Genomic DNA, 17,600 nt, shown 5'->3' with positions numbered 1-17,600 from the left:
TACTGCAAAAAAAAATAAAAATAAAAAAAATAAGGCCCGGTCTGTGCAGGAGGTGTTGCCCAGAAGCTAAAGTGCCAAGGGGGGTGGGGAAAAGGCAGCAGCCCAGGCAGATGGGTCCGGCACGCCCTCCAGCCTCCTGGCCGCCTATGACATCTGTGCCACCCCCAAGGAATAGGAGGCGCCGAGAAGCACCATCACGTGAGGGCGCCTGCAGAGGAATCGGGGCCAGCTCTGAGCAGGACCTCATCCCAGCTCTGCTGCAGCTTGGACACTGACCTGAGCTGTGCCACAAGGAAGCCCATCCTCAGCCCCCCACCTAGGCTAGCCAGCTCCTTAACCAGAATCTCCGGGCCTATAGTAATAAATATCTGTTTGTAAAAAGGGGTAAAAAAAATGAGGAATAAATAAAAATAAAGGGGAAAATAGCAGAACAAAGACCTCTGAATTCCAACCCAGTAACAATGTTAAGAACCAAATAACTGCTTCTCCTCCTTTGCAGCCAGCCATACAGGTTCAAAGGCATTTCTAATACAAGACTTCATTGCACTGGTTAAAGAAATTTATCTGATGTACAGAAATAAGAGGAAGCAGACATGTTTTTATTGACCAGCTGCTTTGGTGCATACAGCCCACGCTCAGCAGGTCTGCCAGATGCAGGTAATCACCTATAACATGTCTTCTTTTGTAGTATTCGAACTCTAGAATCAAGTTTAATGCTTTTTTAAAAATGTTCGAAACTATTAAAAATTTCACTGCTTTTTAAAAAGTATAAGAAGTCAGTCTGAAAAGACTACATACTATATGATGCCACCTAAATGACATTCTGGCGAAGGCTAAACTGTGAGGACAGCAAAAAGGTCAGTGGTTGCCAGAGGTTAAGGGTGGGGGGAGGGATGAATAGGAGGAGCACAGAGGCTTTTCAGTGCAGTGAAAATCCTCTGTATGATACTATAATGATGGACACATCACCATTATACATTTGTCCAAATCCATAGAATATACAACACCAAGAGTGAACTAATAATATAACCTCTGGACTTCGGGTGATTATGGTGTGTCAAAGTAGGTTTATCAGTTGTAGCAAGTGTTCAACTCTGGCGGGGGATGTTCGTAACAGGGGAAGCTATGCATAGGTAAGGACAGGAGGTATAAAAGAAATCTCTGGGGCTTCCCTGGTGGCGCAGTGGTTGCGAGTCCACCTGCCGATGCAGGGGACATGGGTTCATGACCCGGTCCGGGAAGATCCCACATGCCGCGGACAGGCTGGGCCCGTGAGCCATGACCACTGAGCCTGCGCGTCCGGAGCCTGTGCTCCGCAACGAGAGAGGCCACGACAGTGAGAGGCCCGCTTACAGAAGAAAAAAGAAATCTCTGTACCTTCCCTTCAATTTTGCTGTAACCCTAAAACTGCTCTTAAAAAATAAAGTCTTAATTTAAAAGAATTTAAAAATATTCAACCCAAATGCAATGGATACAGGGTCAGAGTAAAGAGCTCTGGCACTAAAACCTCATTAAGCTTGAGTCCAGACCTCAGATCCAACAATTACTAGCTTTCAACCTTATATACCAATTTACTACCCTCTCTAAACATGAGTTTGCTATTTAGGAAAGTGGTGTCAAAACAGTATGCATTTCAATGATACATTCCTATGTAGATAAGAATGTAATACCATAATGCATATAATAGCGCTTACTCCAGTGTCTAGCGAAGAGTATGTGCCCAGTAAGTAATAGCTGTTCAATTTAAATTTAGTGCTTTCTTTCCAATACTATTTATGTGTATGGGGAGGGGCACAAAAGATAAATCCCAATATGTATGTTCAAAAATAAGGCAAGTAGTTTTTGAATTTTGATTCTTCCCCTCTTTAAGTAGAGTATTTCCATTCATATGTAGAGCTATATTTTCAATTCTTTTGTACTTGCTCTTCAATATTCTGGATATTTTGATTAATTTTTACTTTTCTAAATTAGTTTCAATTTTTCTCCTCCTCTATGGTTGAGAAGAGTTTAATCTTTCATCTAGTCCATTTAACTATATTGTGTGGAGGGAAGAGGATTAATCCACTTTTTTTGTACACATGACCTTTGCCATTGACCGTTTTATTCTCTCTACACAGATCAAGGGTGAAGTGGGTAAAAGGTAAGTTTATGCAGAATATTTAGCTAAGAACAATACTAATTAAAATTATTTTCTCTTTACTTGATTCAGTGAATATTATCAATATATCAATAAAACTGTATGTTGCCTCCATAGGCATGGACTTACAGACAAGAAAAAATTTTAATTAAAGTACTTACAGTAAACCAGAAATCTTGAAATCTATGTTTATTGGTTGGAGATATCCAGGATTTAGGGGTATTTAAGTATAGAAAACTAACTATAAATAGGTAAAATCAAAACATACATACACACATACAAAAATATATAAATTTATCATATTTGATATTCCTGGTACTATGTACAGGTATCAGATGTCTCTTAAAACATATTAGGACTTCATTCAGGCAGAACTTTAGACACTATAGTTTTGTAAGGGAAATGTAGCAATAATAGTAGTTAAAATACTACTTCCTTAGTAACATAAACAGCCTTCTGTTAGATCTGAACATGAAGAGTAGCCCACATTAGGAACAAATCAGTCATTCATGTAACAAAATTCGTCATCCAGGTCCTCTTCTCAAAATCGTATGGCATTGGTCAAATAACAACCAAAAATGGATTCCATTTATTTCATCAAGATATTAACTTATTTATTCTCTAGCATTATTCATTAATCTGAACAGGACAGAATTTGACATCTAACATTACTGAGTATGATATTATGCACTGTTCATTAGAAAGTAAAAATCATTTAATATTTCAGCTCTGAGATGTGATAGAGTCATTTTATTTTTTTCGCATAGTGTCAAACTGCTTGCTTCCACTATTGAACGTGAAGGAGCCAGTGGAAAAGAAGACAAATATAATCCCCACAAGTCATGAGAAATCATGGATAAAGTTACTGTGAAAGAGAGAAAAAAATGATTTCTTGACATTGTATGTCAAAGAAACCATGAGAAGTGCTTACAGTTATTTTTCTTTACTAACAGATAGATATAGCGTTTGGGCAATAAGTATTAGCTAGAGGTTCTAGATCCTTATTAGTATGAGTAAAGTTGTATGGTCAATGCAGATATTAAGACTTTTTTAAAGGTTAATATTTAACCACCACAGAAATATTATCAATAAGCATGATGTTCTATAGCCAAATTTATCTCAAGCCAATTTGCCTTTTAGGCTCAGATTTTGACAGTACACCAAGAGAATGTAAAATCCTATAGACTTATGTTAACTAGTTTAGTTCATAAATCTGACCTGTAAACCAGAATTCCAGTTTGCTAAGGTATGATGAAAAATATAAAGGTAATACAGACTAGTAAATTCTTAACCTCTATTCTCGGAGCCAAGTAATCATCTGATAGGTGTTGGTAAGCATGGACTCAGAACAGGATTTAAATTAATTGAATTTTATTGTCCTCAGGCTATTCCCTCATAGAAGAAGTCTCTCCCATTGGAATATTAAAAACCTTTTGGATAGGGCTTTCTATGTCTATCTCCCCAGTAGGGATGGTATTGCTAATTTAGTCTTGATAATAGATTAATTGCCATTGGCTAGATCTCTTAACTTACATGCTCATGCCTAGCCTCAGTATATCTCCTATCTTATTTTCTTTTTTAGTGTTCTATTTCTTTTATTCAATCTATTCTCACCAGCCCAGAATCCGATCTTTTTATAACATTAGACAGAGATTTTAAATTTTCTGCTCAATTAGCATCTGTTCAATTCTTTCCCCCCCAGTAGAGCAGCCATGTAGTTTGGGTAGGAATATGGCAGGGGGAGACAGAGATTACCCCACTCCAGTTCTGGGTTGGATCCCAGTATGTCTAAAACAATCAGGACACTCTCATCTCCTCTGCCATATTGATTGGTGTGGATAACTCATCCCAAAGGCAGTGATCAAAATGCCTCATTCTCAACATAGGCAGAAAACTCCATGACATAAATCACAGCAAAATCCTTTTTGACCCACCTCCTAGAGAAATGGAAATAAAAACAAAAATAAACAAATGGGACCTAATGAAACTTAAAAGCTTTTGCACAGCAAAGGAAACCATAAACAAGACCAAAAGACAACCCTCAGAATGGGAGAAAATATTTGCAAATGAAGCAACTGACAAAGGATTAATCTCCAAACTATACAAGCAGCTCATGCAGCTCGATATCAAAAAAACAAACAACCCAATCCAAAAAATAGGCAGAAGATCTAAATAGATATTTCTCTAAAGAAGATATACAGACTGCCAACAAACACATGAAAGGATGCTCAACGTCACTAATCATTAGAGAAATGCAAATCAAAACTACAATGAGGTATCACCTCACACCAGTCAGAATGGCCATCATCAAAAAATCTACAAACAATAAATGCTGGAGAGAGTGTGGAGAAAAAGGAACCCTCTTTCACTGCTGGTGGGAATGTAAATTGATACAGCCACTATGGAGAACAGCATGGAGGTTCCTCAAAAAACTAAAAATAGAACTACTGTACGACTCAGCAATCCCACTACTGGGCATATATCCTGAGAAAACCATAATTCAAAAAGAGTCTTGTATCACAATGTTCATTGCAGCTCTATTTACAATAGTCAGGACATGGAAGCAACCTAAGTGTCCATCGACAGATGAATGGATAAAGAAGATGTGGTACATATATACAATGGAATATTACTCAGCCATAGAAAGAAACGAAATGAGGTGGATGGACCTAGAGTCTGTCATACAGAGTGAAGTAAGTCAGAAAGAGAAAAACAAAAACTGTATGCTAACACATATATATGGAACCTAAAAAAAAAAAAAAGGTTCTGAAGAACCTAGGGGCAGGACAGGAATAAAGACGCAGGCATAGAGAATGGACTTGAGGACATGGGGAGGGGGAAGGGTAAGCTGGGACAAATGGGACAAAGTGAGAGAGTGGCCTGGACATATACACACTACCAAATGTAAAACAGATAGCTAGTGGGAAGCTGCCACATAGCACAGGGAGATCAACTCAGTGCTTTGTGTCCTCCTAGAGGGGTGGGATAGGGAAGGAGGGAGGGAGATGCAAGACGGAAGAGATATGGGCATATAGGTATATGTATAGCTGATTCACTTTGTTATACAGCAGAAACTAACACAACATTGTAAAGCAATTATACTCCAATAAAGATGTTTAAAAAAATTGCCTCATTCCCATAGAGCTGATTTATAAAACAGCATATAAGTTTAAGCAAATGAAAAGTGAAGTGTGGTGTGCTGGTATCCTTTGCAAAAGATGGTGCCTTGTTCCTTTCAGAAAACTATGAGAACATTCTCTTTCTGGAAAGTGTAATGTGCAAATACTAAGACTAGGGTCTTTTTAATACCACATAGGGAACCATCCATGGACGATACTTATCCTGCAAAAGGCAGAACCCAAAGGTAGAAATTGGTCTAAGGTAACATCACTGTCTTCAGGGTTGATTTGATTAAGCATATCAAACTGTGGAAGATTTAAAATATGTCCATTAAAATATCTGACACATCTTCCTTTAATAGCTAGAGTTAACTCCTTTCACCTTGACTGAACTTAGTGACCCACCTCTAACAATCAGTGTGGCAAAAGTAACAGTGACTTTCAAGACTAGGCCATAGACAGCACGGCAGCATCTTCCTTGTTCTCTCTCTCATTCCTTCTCTCTCTCCCTCCCTCTCTCTCCTGGTTCTTGGGGAAGGCAGCTGCCATGCCTACTGGACACTCAAAGTTGCCTATAGAACGGCCCACATGGCATGGAACTGAGGCCTCCTGCTAAGAATGAGGAAGGAGCTAATGCCTTCTACCAACCTTGACGTGAGTGAGCTACCTTAGAAGGAGAATTTCCAAGCCCAGGCAGGCACTGAGATAACAGCATCCGTAGCCAACGTCTTTACTGGCACCACATGAGAAACTGATCTAGAAACCACCCAGCAAAATCATTCCCTAATCCCTGACCCACAGAAACTGTGGAAAAAAATGTTTGTTTTAATCTGCTAAATTTTGGCCTAATTTGTTAAACACCATTAGAAGTAGAATATACAATCCAACCCCTGGAATGCCTAAAGAGTGAATAATTCCTCTTTATGTTATTACTTAGAATTGGGGCTTACATTTTTTTCATTATTAAATAATGAGTCCTGAACGCTACAAGGTAATATTATATATTTCTACTGTGACCCATGACATATTACTATATTAATATTTCAGTTTAATTCTAAAAGAAAATTATTCTTTATTTCCAAATTCTTGGGTTAAAGGAGGGTGGAAAGGAAGCAATTTCTTGGTAGTAAACAAAGTACTGGAAGGAATAGGAAGGAAGTACCATTTCCTATAATAATATGGGGAAGTCACCAGAGAAAATCTTATCTCAGACAAAGGAGCCAAAGAAGGTAAAGATGCCCACCATCTAAAACAGACTACAGATCTCTCTCTACAAATCTGGTATACTGACTTCCTGCCACATTCAGGCTATTGGTTCTAAATCTGAGGCCTTAGGTGTCTCAGCTTCCTGTCATAATTGGATTCAGGCAACAATGTTAATTCCAGATTACAACACATGAGCTGTCAAGTCCATGCAAACTCAAATCATGCCAAGAATGTTTGGCAAAGGGCTCAAGGCACCATTATTCTGGGGACAAGAGTAAAGAAAGCCGATCTGCAATGAGGAAATCAAGTTAGTTGGACAAATACCAGAAATGTATGTCGGGTGAGGAAAAGAAACATGACTGTCTCAACATCTAAAAATGGGTAGAGACCAAGTGAACTAATGTTCAGTAACTTGAAGACTTAAAATAGATTATGGAAAACACAGTTACCAGGATTCATAAAAGTCAAAGTAGAAGCCACTAGAGAAAAAAACATAAAACTGCAATGCAACAAAGGAGTCCAATGATTCAGACACACAGAGATAGAACTGGCTCTAAGCTAAACCAACAGGTGTGCACTGACTGGGTCCATCTGTCAAGATAAAAGAGAGCAAAGATGAAGAACAAAAGAATCAATTATTTTAGTGACACTTGCCATGAAATTATACTGACATTTGCACATTTTTATTGACTCTCCTAAAATCTATGGTACATGTATAAATATATCCATAACAGAATCTCAAATGATACTGTCACATTTTCACTTTTCCTAAGGTTTCTGTTATTCATAGCACACACTGGTTTTCTTTTTCTGATTTAGGAAGAAAAATAGTTGACATTTACTTTAATTTTATATGTCATGTTATGAGCTGGCTGGAAGAAAGCATTGTTGTTTAATTGACATAAAATTCATCTAGATTGTACACCACTATGGTTCCTTTTAAAGATGGGGGATCTAGGATTAGAATTCACAGTTGTAATAATGGAATCAGGATTCAAATACAGTCCATGTGCCTTCTAAGATGTCATTGCTTTCTTTACTTACTAAGAGATAAAACTGTTCCAGAGACAAGTCATAACTTTGCCCAATGCATTGATTTTAGAAAAATAAAGTTCTAGCGATTATTTGGAAAGTTGAAATTAAGCATCATTATACTGTTTGCCTTTGTGTTATTTTTATAGTAATAGTGAAGCAGAATCCACAGGTTCCTTATAACCTGGGCAACTACTTCTCTTTTTTTCTTACCCATGATAGTGCCTTTACATATAGCACCTTATCAAATACATATGCTGAGTACTGCCATGTCTCTTCAGTTTTCTAATCCTTCCCTTCATGCATGCATGCATTCAAGGAGTAATTATTGAGTATTTGTTATAACAAAGTACATTTCTGTCTCCACCTATCATAAGACATTTGATTATGTCACCTTTGTTTAAATAGAAATATACCAACTTCCCATATTTTAATAGTCAGCATTTATATATACATACACATATGCATATACACACACACTCTTCTAAACTAGAAGAGTTCTTTCAATAAGCCCCTATTAAAATTAAAGCTTTATAAATTAGAGTTTTACTTCTAGATTACTAAAATGAACTTGCATGAGATTAGGACAACAATGCAATAAAAATTCAAGTTTTAAGTAATACCTCTTTTTTGTAACTTCATATCAATATACTGGAATCAATTTGAATGTAATTTCTAGCAATAAATTTGTTCAAGCCCTACATATGACTATGTTAACCCAAAGCAAAATAATAACAATATTTTCTGTTCTTTGATGCAGATACAAAATTTATCAGTGCTAAAGGACAAATATATTTGAATAAATATATTCATTTTCAGCATCTAACAATTTTCCATTTCCCCTACTGTTAGATTTTTAATTTGTATTTTTATGTCCATCATATAAAAGATGGGTTTTCTGTTGCTCTTTTTTTATTAAGGGTCTGTAGCGGTGGAGCACACATTTCACATTCAGTGCAATGTATTCAGAAAGAGAATTTACATATTTAAAATTAACATAAATTTTGCTGCTATTTATGCATCCTATCTGGTCATACTCAAGGCAGGTAATGGGCTGTTTGACTGTGTTGCAAACTGGAATAACTCAAGTTATTTATACATCTCAATGGCAAATCTAGCACTTTGATATTTTTACACTTTTCTCTTTATGTATTTTTTTTCCCTTAGCAGTGTATTTCAACTAGGCACATTGAGACAGAAGGTTAAATGTTTGGTTTAATGACTTTAAACTATAGGGAAAGGGTCTTCAATAATTTTCGGTGAGGGATGCAGTATTTACTGCTACATTCTGGAGAAGCCTCTCTGTTTTCTTCATCCAGAGCAGAACTAACCATCTTCGTTTCTACAGCAATTGTTAATGAGCCTTTATGGTTACCCCACAATTTCTCTGGTTTCTTTCTCCTTCTTCTCCTGTTAAGTACAATCCCATTTGGATCTCTTGGTTAAGCAATCCCAAAGGTCAGGAGAAGCCTGGCCCATATCCACTTTCAGAGGCCCCATTTATATTAAAGAAAAAAACAAAAAATGAAACAATAAAGCAGAGTCACAAAAATGGCAGCATATCTAAAATGCTTATATTTTAAAAATTAATGATTTGTCTCGGGCACACACACAGAGATACAATAAAACTCAATTATGCTATTCCAAGATAATTGCAGGATTTATAAAATTTAATTAATTAATTAGTACATTTAAGGCGGTGGGTTCAGCAAAATGACACAGAACTAAAGTTCTGTAATGGAGACGGTGCTTTATACGTACCCTGTTAGTAGATAATGTTTCAAGTCTAAACTTGAGGCCTTTCGTGGATATGAGGCCTGAACTAAATGGCCCTTTTGTCCTAGCTGCATCAGGTTCCAGAACCAATCTGAAGTTCACCAGAGCAACAGCAAAGTACCCTGTGCTAGGTATATCGTATTTTTCTATTTCTTAGTCCTGATTTCCTATTGTATACAAGATCTCTTGTTTTCATTATAATCCTCCTTAAATTCTTTGTCAAGAGAGCATGATTTTATCACATGAGTTTGAAACAGCATTTAAAATGATAAAGAATAAAATAGCTTAGCAGTATTAAAAATACTCTACAGACTGAATTTTACCTCCTAGTTACACAGATTTGCTTAGTGACAAGATTACCTCAATCCTCTTCTAACTGCAAAAGACATTGCCATTATTACTACTATTAATATTATTATAGTTAAATTCATTGAATACTTACTATGTGCCAGGCACTGCAATAAGGCTTTGATGTGCAGCATCTCACTTGATTTTTACATTTGTGTAAATAGGTAATATTATTTACCTCATTTTATAGACATAGTATCAGTTACATACTTAGCGAGTCTGAAACCTAAAAAACGTTAATAATTGTAGTCACCGCCTTATGGAGAATAAGAATTGCATGCCCTGGACTGAATCACTACTGCTATCTAAGGCAGACTTGGCCCCCTCAATCTCAATTAAAATATAGACAATAAACTGTTTGACTATTAAAAACATAAGTGTTGAATCTAAAAATCTATGCATATAGCTAGTGGGAACCTGCTGTATAGCGCAGGGAGCTCAGCTCAGTGCCCTGTGGTGATCTAGATGGGTAGGATGTCGTGGCGGCGGGGGGGTGGGGGGGAGTGGGAGGGAGGTCCATGAGGGAGAGGATATATGTATACCCATAGCCGAATCACTTTGTTGTGCAGCAGAAATCAACACAACATTGTAAAGCAACTATACCCCAGTAAAAAAAAAAAAAAATCTATGCATAAAAAGCAAATATGATAAATGAAAAGAAAATGAAAATTTGGCATACACATTAAGAACATTACTTGAGAAATAGTTTGGTTTTGACTATTACAGCCCACTCTTCAACACAACTTTTTTCATGTGTTGCCTCTTCAGTATGGACATATCATCCTAGGTTAGACAGCAAGGGAAACAAAATTGTGGCCATCCTTCAGGCTGTTTCATTGTTTTCTGCAAAGTGTTGAGGGAGGAGATCACAGGTGGCTGAGTAGGTGGACAAACCTTACATCTGTCATGTCATGAAGTCTATAAAGTATGTGATGGACCAAGTACTATGGAGTAGTAGGCTTCCTTTTTAAAACTGTTCTTTTGTGTTGACTCCCCAAAAGCCATATGGGCTGGCAGGATCATAGATGGAAGGGACTTATGTTACCTTTCCAAACAGGCAAAATATCTACAAAAGAAGGAGCTCTGGGTCAACTGGTGGACTTTAGGATTACCAAAAAAAACCCAAAACTGATTGTGATATACCACTGGGAGAACTCAAGAAAAGACTTCAACTCTCACGTCACAGCATTAGAGCATAGCCATGCCAGTGCCCATTAGATGTAACAATCTTGATATGTAAATCTAGACTTGGATTAATCAAAATCACCACAGTTGTTGAGAAGTAATATTTTGCCTAAGTATCCATTTTCAACACATGGATACTTTCAAGAACTGCTGCTTTTGTAAATACACTGTAGTGGTATAAATACCCTTAATTGGAAATACTAGTTTATCTATTCCAAGAGCTTACCTATCTCAAAATTGGGCTCCTCAACACCATTATGTTATTTACCTTAGTTCATATTACTAGTAAGCATTCTTTTTTAAATTTTACATCAAGTGTATTAAATATTGTTTAATCTACCCTGGGGCTATATTAAACCAGTTATTTCGGAATTCTTGATGAAATGGCCCTCAACTGGGAGCCAGAAAATCTGGTCCTAGGCCTGGCTCTGACACGACGTGGTCATGTGATCCTGGGCAAGTCTCCGAGCCTTGTTCATCCCTTTGTAAATGAGAGGATAGGAGTAGGTGAAAACTAAAGAAGAGGAGAGAACACATCTTTGTTTCAGCTCTAACTGTACACAATGTAAGAAAGTACCACTCTCTCCTAGACACGTATCTCAAAAAAACCTGATGCCCATTTCATTAACATTACTAACCAGCATATCTCTAAAGTGGTAAGGCTGTCTAGTAAAGTAGGGACCTCTGGCCCAATCCATTTGGGAGACACATTGAGGAAACTGTGAAAAAGATGCCATCCATCACAGCCCAGTTTTAATGTGAAATTTCAGTGCTTAAAATACAAAGCAAGCTCTCTGTTCTTTATGGGTTCATAATCATCTCAATGATTTCTGAGTAAACTTCAAAGTGATCATCTACCTTACAAGAATTGAAGCACTGAACATAAAATCTACTCAACAATGATGTGGTATTGTGTAAAACTAAAAATATGTGTTTTTCCTCTCAGTAAAGAGTCCATTTGTTTTTCCATGTGTAAGAATGGAATACTGCAGTGTCTCAAACTGATGAATTTGAAGTAAATACAAAGGCCTACTTAGCAGGCGTGCATCCACAAGATAAGGAATGAATGATTCTAGAAAAATGGCATTGCTCCCATTAATATTTGGAGACATGTTCACTGCTCCGCATGCCACAGATGTTTAATGTCTTCCTTTCTCACTGAAGGGAAAACTGAATTGCATTTATTAATGAAGTGGCCAGCAGCAAACCAGAGCTTTCCAAAACACAATGCAGAAATTGCTGTTTGAAGGTAAGCAATTTGTAATTCAAACTTAACCTCACAGCTAAACATTTGGCTTATTATATGTTAAGAACTTTTATAAACATGCCGTTATTCCATTTTGTTTTTAATTTGTAGATTTAATTTACTTTCTGCATCTTCAGAAAGATCCTCCTCTTTCTCACTCAGGTTCCATTAAATATTACTTGGGATATATGTCTCAAAGTTGAAAATATTTGTTAAAACAAAGAATATTTTTTTTTAGTAAAGGGATTTCTCAAACCTTTACTTGTTATAAAATTATTGTTAGTGTATGGCATTTGGCAAAGACATATTTTAACTCAAAACTGTTAAAACATCACCAAACGGAAATGGCCCAATATGTGATCATCTTAGAATTTAAATGTATAGGTCCATCAGGTTTTCTGGAGGAGAAACCTTCAACAAGGATTTTTGTTTGTTTGTTTGTGTTTTTTCCAAGAGAGAGCAAAATGTTCCCTGCAAGGGAAATCACCTTAGAAGATTGAGAGGGAGAAGACCAAACCTGGTCAGGGAATAAGTCCACAAAAAAGAGGAGAAGTGATCTGGGTGATAGCATTGTGTTTCACCTGTTCTCTGGCCTGAACTTTTCTGCTGGAAACTTTTGTCAAAAGCCAGGCAAAGAAAAGAGGAAGAAAAAAAAAAAAAAAAAAAGAGGTGAGTCTAAAGATATTAAAAGTCCAAGAAAGCCTGGCTTTGTGGTCTCTAGAGCAGAAAGGGACACAAATGGAGAAAGGATAAGATTCTCATTTAAGAGAGTCAAATCTCACAACACCAAAACGTGGGCAAGAGCGTCAATCTTAGAAACCCACAGGAGAATGAAAGGATGACTTGACAGGGAGCCATGCTAGTCTGCATCCAGAGGGAAGCTGCAGGAACATTCCTGAGCATGCTGGACTTATGAAGGTTGCTTTCCTGAGCATATGTATGGTTAGTAAGGCCTAGGAAAGAAGTATAGAGATATTTTTAACATCTACTTGAAAATCAGTTTATAATCCCTATGATGTATGACCCTAAATTCTCCAACGGTCATTTTCCTGAACATTCTCCTAATTCTTGGAAACTTTGTGACCCAACTAAATCCTTTTCTACAATATTTAAATGCCATGTTATAACCTAAGTGCAACCACCCAATTCATCCATGATATAGGTCTTTCTTCCGACGTGAAAAATTTCACCAAGACACCAGTTTTAGCCCAGTGCTATTGCTTAATTAAAGGCCACACTAAGATCTCGTGGGATAGCAGATAGCTAGTGGTATGCCATTGCTCAAATTTATTCTTGGACAATTGAGTATGGCTAAATGAGTCCCATGAAGTGAATGACCCCAAGGTTCTCTCAAGCTTCAAAGTAATTATAGTAATATAATCAACATATACTTTCAAAGTGGATGAAAACATGTAACAAGATGGTTCATTTTATCAACTTCTAATTACCTGGTATATTCACTCTTATCAGAAATTATTTTTACTCATTATTATGAATGCATTCTCAATTGCACATATAACACATAACCACCCAAGACTATTCTTGCTCTTACCTAGTAATTAAACATCTCTTTATCTTCTAATTCCATCTTTATCCAATCTTTGGTACAAAATAATACCTTACATTTATGGAGCACCAACCTTGGATCCAGAACAATGCCAGTGCATTGTTCTTCCTCACAGAAATCTAGCAAGATCTGTTTATATGTTTATATAAGTTTAAGTATGAGGAAACTGAGCACAGAGGGTCAAATAACCTATCCAAGTTCATGTAGCTATTAAGGCACTGAACCTGTATTCAAACTGATGTCTGGCTCAAAAACCTGTATTCTTCTTGTATTATCACACTGCTTCTTAGTTTAAGTTGTCCTTCCACAAAGAGAAAGTGTAATATAGATCTCTAAAAGAGATTTAGTCCAGGTCTGGGTGGGCTACTTCCCTCCTCTTGTTTTCTGAAAACATTTATTCATACCTTACCACTGCCACATCATGTTTCGTTTCCTCTCTGTCTTGTGTCCTGCTTCCCCATCCTATGTCCTTCCTCTGCTGTCTCCTTGAAACATTATCACAGACACTTAAATACTTGCTGGCCAGATGGTTGTAGGAATGTTTCCAAACGATGCAAATTAGTTCTATCAACTCGTTTCCTCTTTATCTTGCTTCTTAAAATTGAGAACTTTGGTTAGAAGAATCCAGAGGCAAACAGATGCCAGAGATCTCACAATTTTTTTTTTTTAACTTGTGTAGCCAAGGACAGATATGATTCTTTCAGGCTTAAAGCAAAGAAAGCCTTCAGTACATCTTTCACAATTTATAGGAAACCTAATTAAGCAGGAAAAGGTTGAGCTGCCTCACGTGTACATAATGTATCATTTTCAAAATTCCTTCAGAAAATCATTTCATGTGCTCATAACAATGATTATGGGAGATAGGCAAGAACAGGGTTCAACTGAGGTTAACAGATTTTCTCAAGGACACACAGCAAGTAATTATTATGCAATTAATTAATATTAAAATCATTTTATCCCATCCCAGTTGAGTAAATATTTAACTGCAAACATTCAGATATCTACACTGAAAATAATTTTTAAAAATACTTCAGTAGTTACTGAGCATTTAAAATGTATAATGCCAGAACTTTAAAGGGACAGAAAGCAGCACACATTATGAACTTTGCCATTAAAACAGGTTTTCTTAAGCCCTGGGGGGGGGGGGGCATTGATGGACTTCTAGAACTCCATGAAGTTCAGGAAATTATATACAAAGTTTTGTAAATTTTACATTTTGCTGAGGAATAGTTTGATAGTTCTCACCTATTTTCAAAGCTGTCTATGACCAAGAGAATTTTAAGAACCACAGATTTAGAGCTAAAAATGTAGTTAAAACACAGAATAATTGAACCTCTAAGGTGAGTGGATTGTCATATCACTTCAATTATTCACTTAGAGATGGACAATATAATGGCAAAATTAATTTTTTTCTAAAGATCTCATATATTTTCAAAATCACATAATCTCAAAATAGCATACTGAACATTTTTTGGAATAAATGCTCCTCAGACTGTTTCAAGCCTTTCATTAATTTTCAGAGCTCTGAAACAGTTGACTTTTTGACAATTTTTTTGGTGTTCTTGTTGCTTTTATGAAGGAGGAGATTTTTTCAGAAGTCCTTACTTGAGTATTCCAGAAGTGCGCCCCCACCTGTGTATTGGTGTGATCTGATTCGGAGATCCACATAGAAGCCCTATGCTTGGGTGGTTTGTTGAAAATGATAGTGATCTCAATCTCAGCGGCAAACAATCAAGGAGGGCCAACATTACCACTGCCTGAGACTTTCATGCTGGTGGGGGAAAGTAACCAACCAGCCAAAAACATTAACAGGACTATCTAGGGGAATGAGATAGCCATAGCAGGCTTTGATAAGCTCCCAAAGAAGCTTTGATAAGCTTCCCAGGGGAAGAGGTTGGAAAAGTTGCATGAAAGTTCAAGAGAGACTGGAAAAGGTCCCAGTTACATATTCATCCCTAGTTGAATCTGAGACCTACACCAGCAAAAAGTGAAAGCTGAGTAAGACTTGTGAACTGTCTGAACTTTGAATGCGTTCCCCACCCCAAACATAGAACCCCTCAGCAACAGCTGGAAAGCCCCTGGCTCAAAAGGTCTAAGTACAACCTCTCATCAACCACTGGCTGACCTTTAAGCTGTCCTAGGAAGGAAGAAACAGCTAAGAAGCCGCCAGTCGAGAATAAAAAGAACAAGCAGAGACATCAGGGGTCACAGAATCCATGGGAGACCTCTTCTACAGAATTTGTCCAATGAAGTCATTAAGTAATCCAACAAAAAAGAGCAGCAGCAGCAACTACCATCCCTGAGTAAGAGATCAGAATCCACAGTTGCTACAATAGATCATCCAAAATATCCACTTTTCAAACAAAAATTACAACATGCAAATCAACAAGGAGGTGTCATCTATACATGAGAAATAAAGCAGTCTACAGAAACGGATTCATTGCAAAGGAATAGAATTCCTGTAAAAGCATTATCGTGAGTTAGCCAGGACTGAACATGCTGCAACACAGTCTTAGTTGTTCCTACAATAAGGAAAATGTCAGTCTCAGAGTGACTTGGGTGCCCTATTTTCTAAAGTAGTCTAACTCTTCCATTTGGGCACTGGTTCGAGTACTTTAAATACCAGAAACACCCATTCTTCTGTATTTAACCCACTGGCTATCATTTCAGTCACCCAGTCATAGCAGCTGTCTGTACCACTTGCAACTCTTGCTGTGATCATCTCCACAGAGGATGGACATAAAAATGAGATATGGAGGGACACCACTGTGAATGGGCACTAGAGTTTTGCCCTTCCCAGTGCTTCACGTCGTCACTGATTAGGTGGAAAGGCACAGAAGAGTATTTGGGCAGGAAGGGGAATGCCTTGTTACCTCAAGGAGTCCATACTTCGGTGGGTCTGGCAGATTTCTCCTGGTCCTAGCGCCTGAATTTCCTTTCCCCCTACAGTTGGCAATGGAAAAAGTTATGGCCCCATGTAGTGTCTTTTTAAAATAAAGTTAAGGAAGCAAGAAAATAGCTTCTGAAGAAAAGGGCAGTAAATAAGGGGGATAAACTTCAGTGATTTCAGTACGTTCCCATTACTCCTGCTATAAATTTTAGCACTGAGACTGTGTGGTTTTAAAGAGATCCCACCAGCAGTTTATTATTTTGCTTTTGCATTTCCAGTTTATAAAGTCAAGTTGAGCATCTTGAGATTTGAATTCTATATGGTTGTGATTGTTTTAAGCAACTTTACTATGAAGGCAAAACACAGGAACAGCATGGCTATATCCACCCACATAGATGCCTAGAGTGAGCACACTTTTCCCTAGGCTTCTATGAGATGTGGAAGCACAGTCCTTCCATAACAGCATCTTAGGCTGTTAAAACCCACAGGAAAACTGCTCTCTGGAGATACAAGGACTGTGAAAAACAAGGGAGTAAAGGCAGGAGAAGATGACTGCATAGCAACAGGACCTGAAAAGAGGTGAGAAGGGAATTTCTATCTCTCAGGAGGAGCCACAGTGCAAAGATGGGAGAAAAACTTCAATAAGGAGAGCATTGGGAAATGTCTAAGCTGAATCTGCTCATATGGGAAACTGGTTAGGGTCAAGCTTCTCCCACTACTGTTTAGGAAGCAGAACTGTGTCTTATTGCCAATCTATTAGACAATCTAATGAACACAGCTTTCTGCTCTGTATCATAAAGAAGCCAGATCAAATGCCACCCTCCAAGTTAGACCAAATCCAGCTTAGTCTGAAGCCTACCTGCTCCCCAGGTAGGTTTTTTGACTTGTACTGGAAATGTAATCTTTCATTCACAGTTCTAATCCTGGAGAGCATCTGGACATTGTTTGTTTGCTCTTAAAGAACATTTTTCAGAAGGACATAGTGGATCTAGTGCTGTATTTTCAATTTAAAAATTTTAGAAGTTGCAAATCAAATAAGGAAAGAGAAATCAAAATATCAATAGGTTTTTACATTTTCTATTAACTGTAAAATC

At 37.4% G+C, this 17,600-nt stretch overlaps 1 pseudogene; it reads left to right on the top strand.

Annotated features, from left to right (window-relative positions):
- The window catches only part of LOC117203389 (crossover junction endonuclease MUS81-like), a 43,088-nt pseudogene extending 31,767 nt beyond the window's left edge, over nt 1-11,321 (top strand).
- Nucleotides 11,322-17,600: the final 6,279 nt, after the last annotated feature.

The sequence above is a fragment of the Orcinus orca genome, chromosome 6, assembly GCF_937001465.1.
Source record: "Orcinus orca chromosome 6, mOrcOrc1.1, whole genome shotgun sequence".
NCBI classification, from domain to species: Eukaryota; Metazoa; Chordata; class Mammalia; order Artiodactyla; family Delphinidae; genus Orcinus; species Orcinus orca.
Note: the sequence above shows the minus strand (reverse complement) of the source record. Positions and strands in the feature narration are given on the sequence as shown.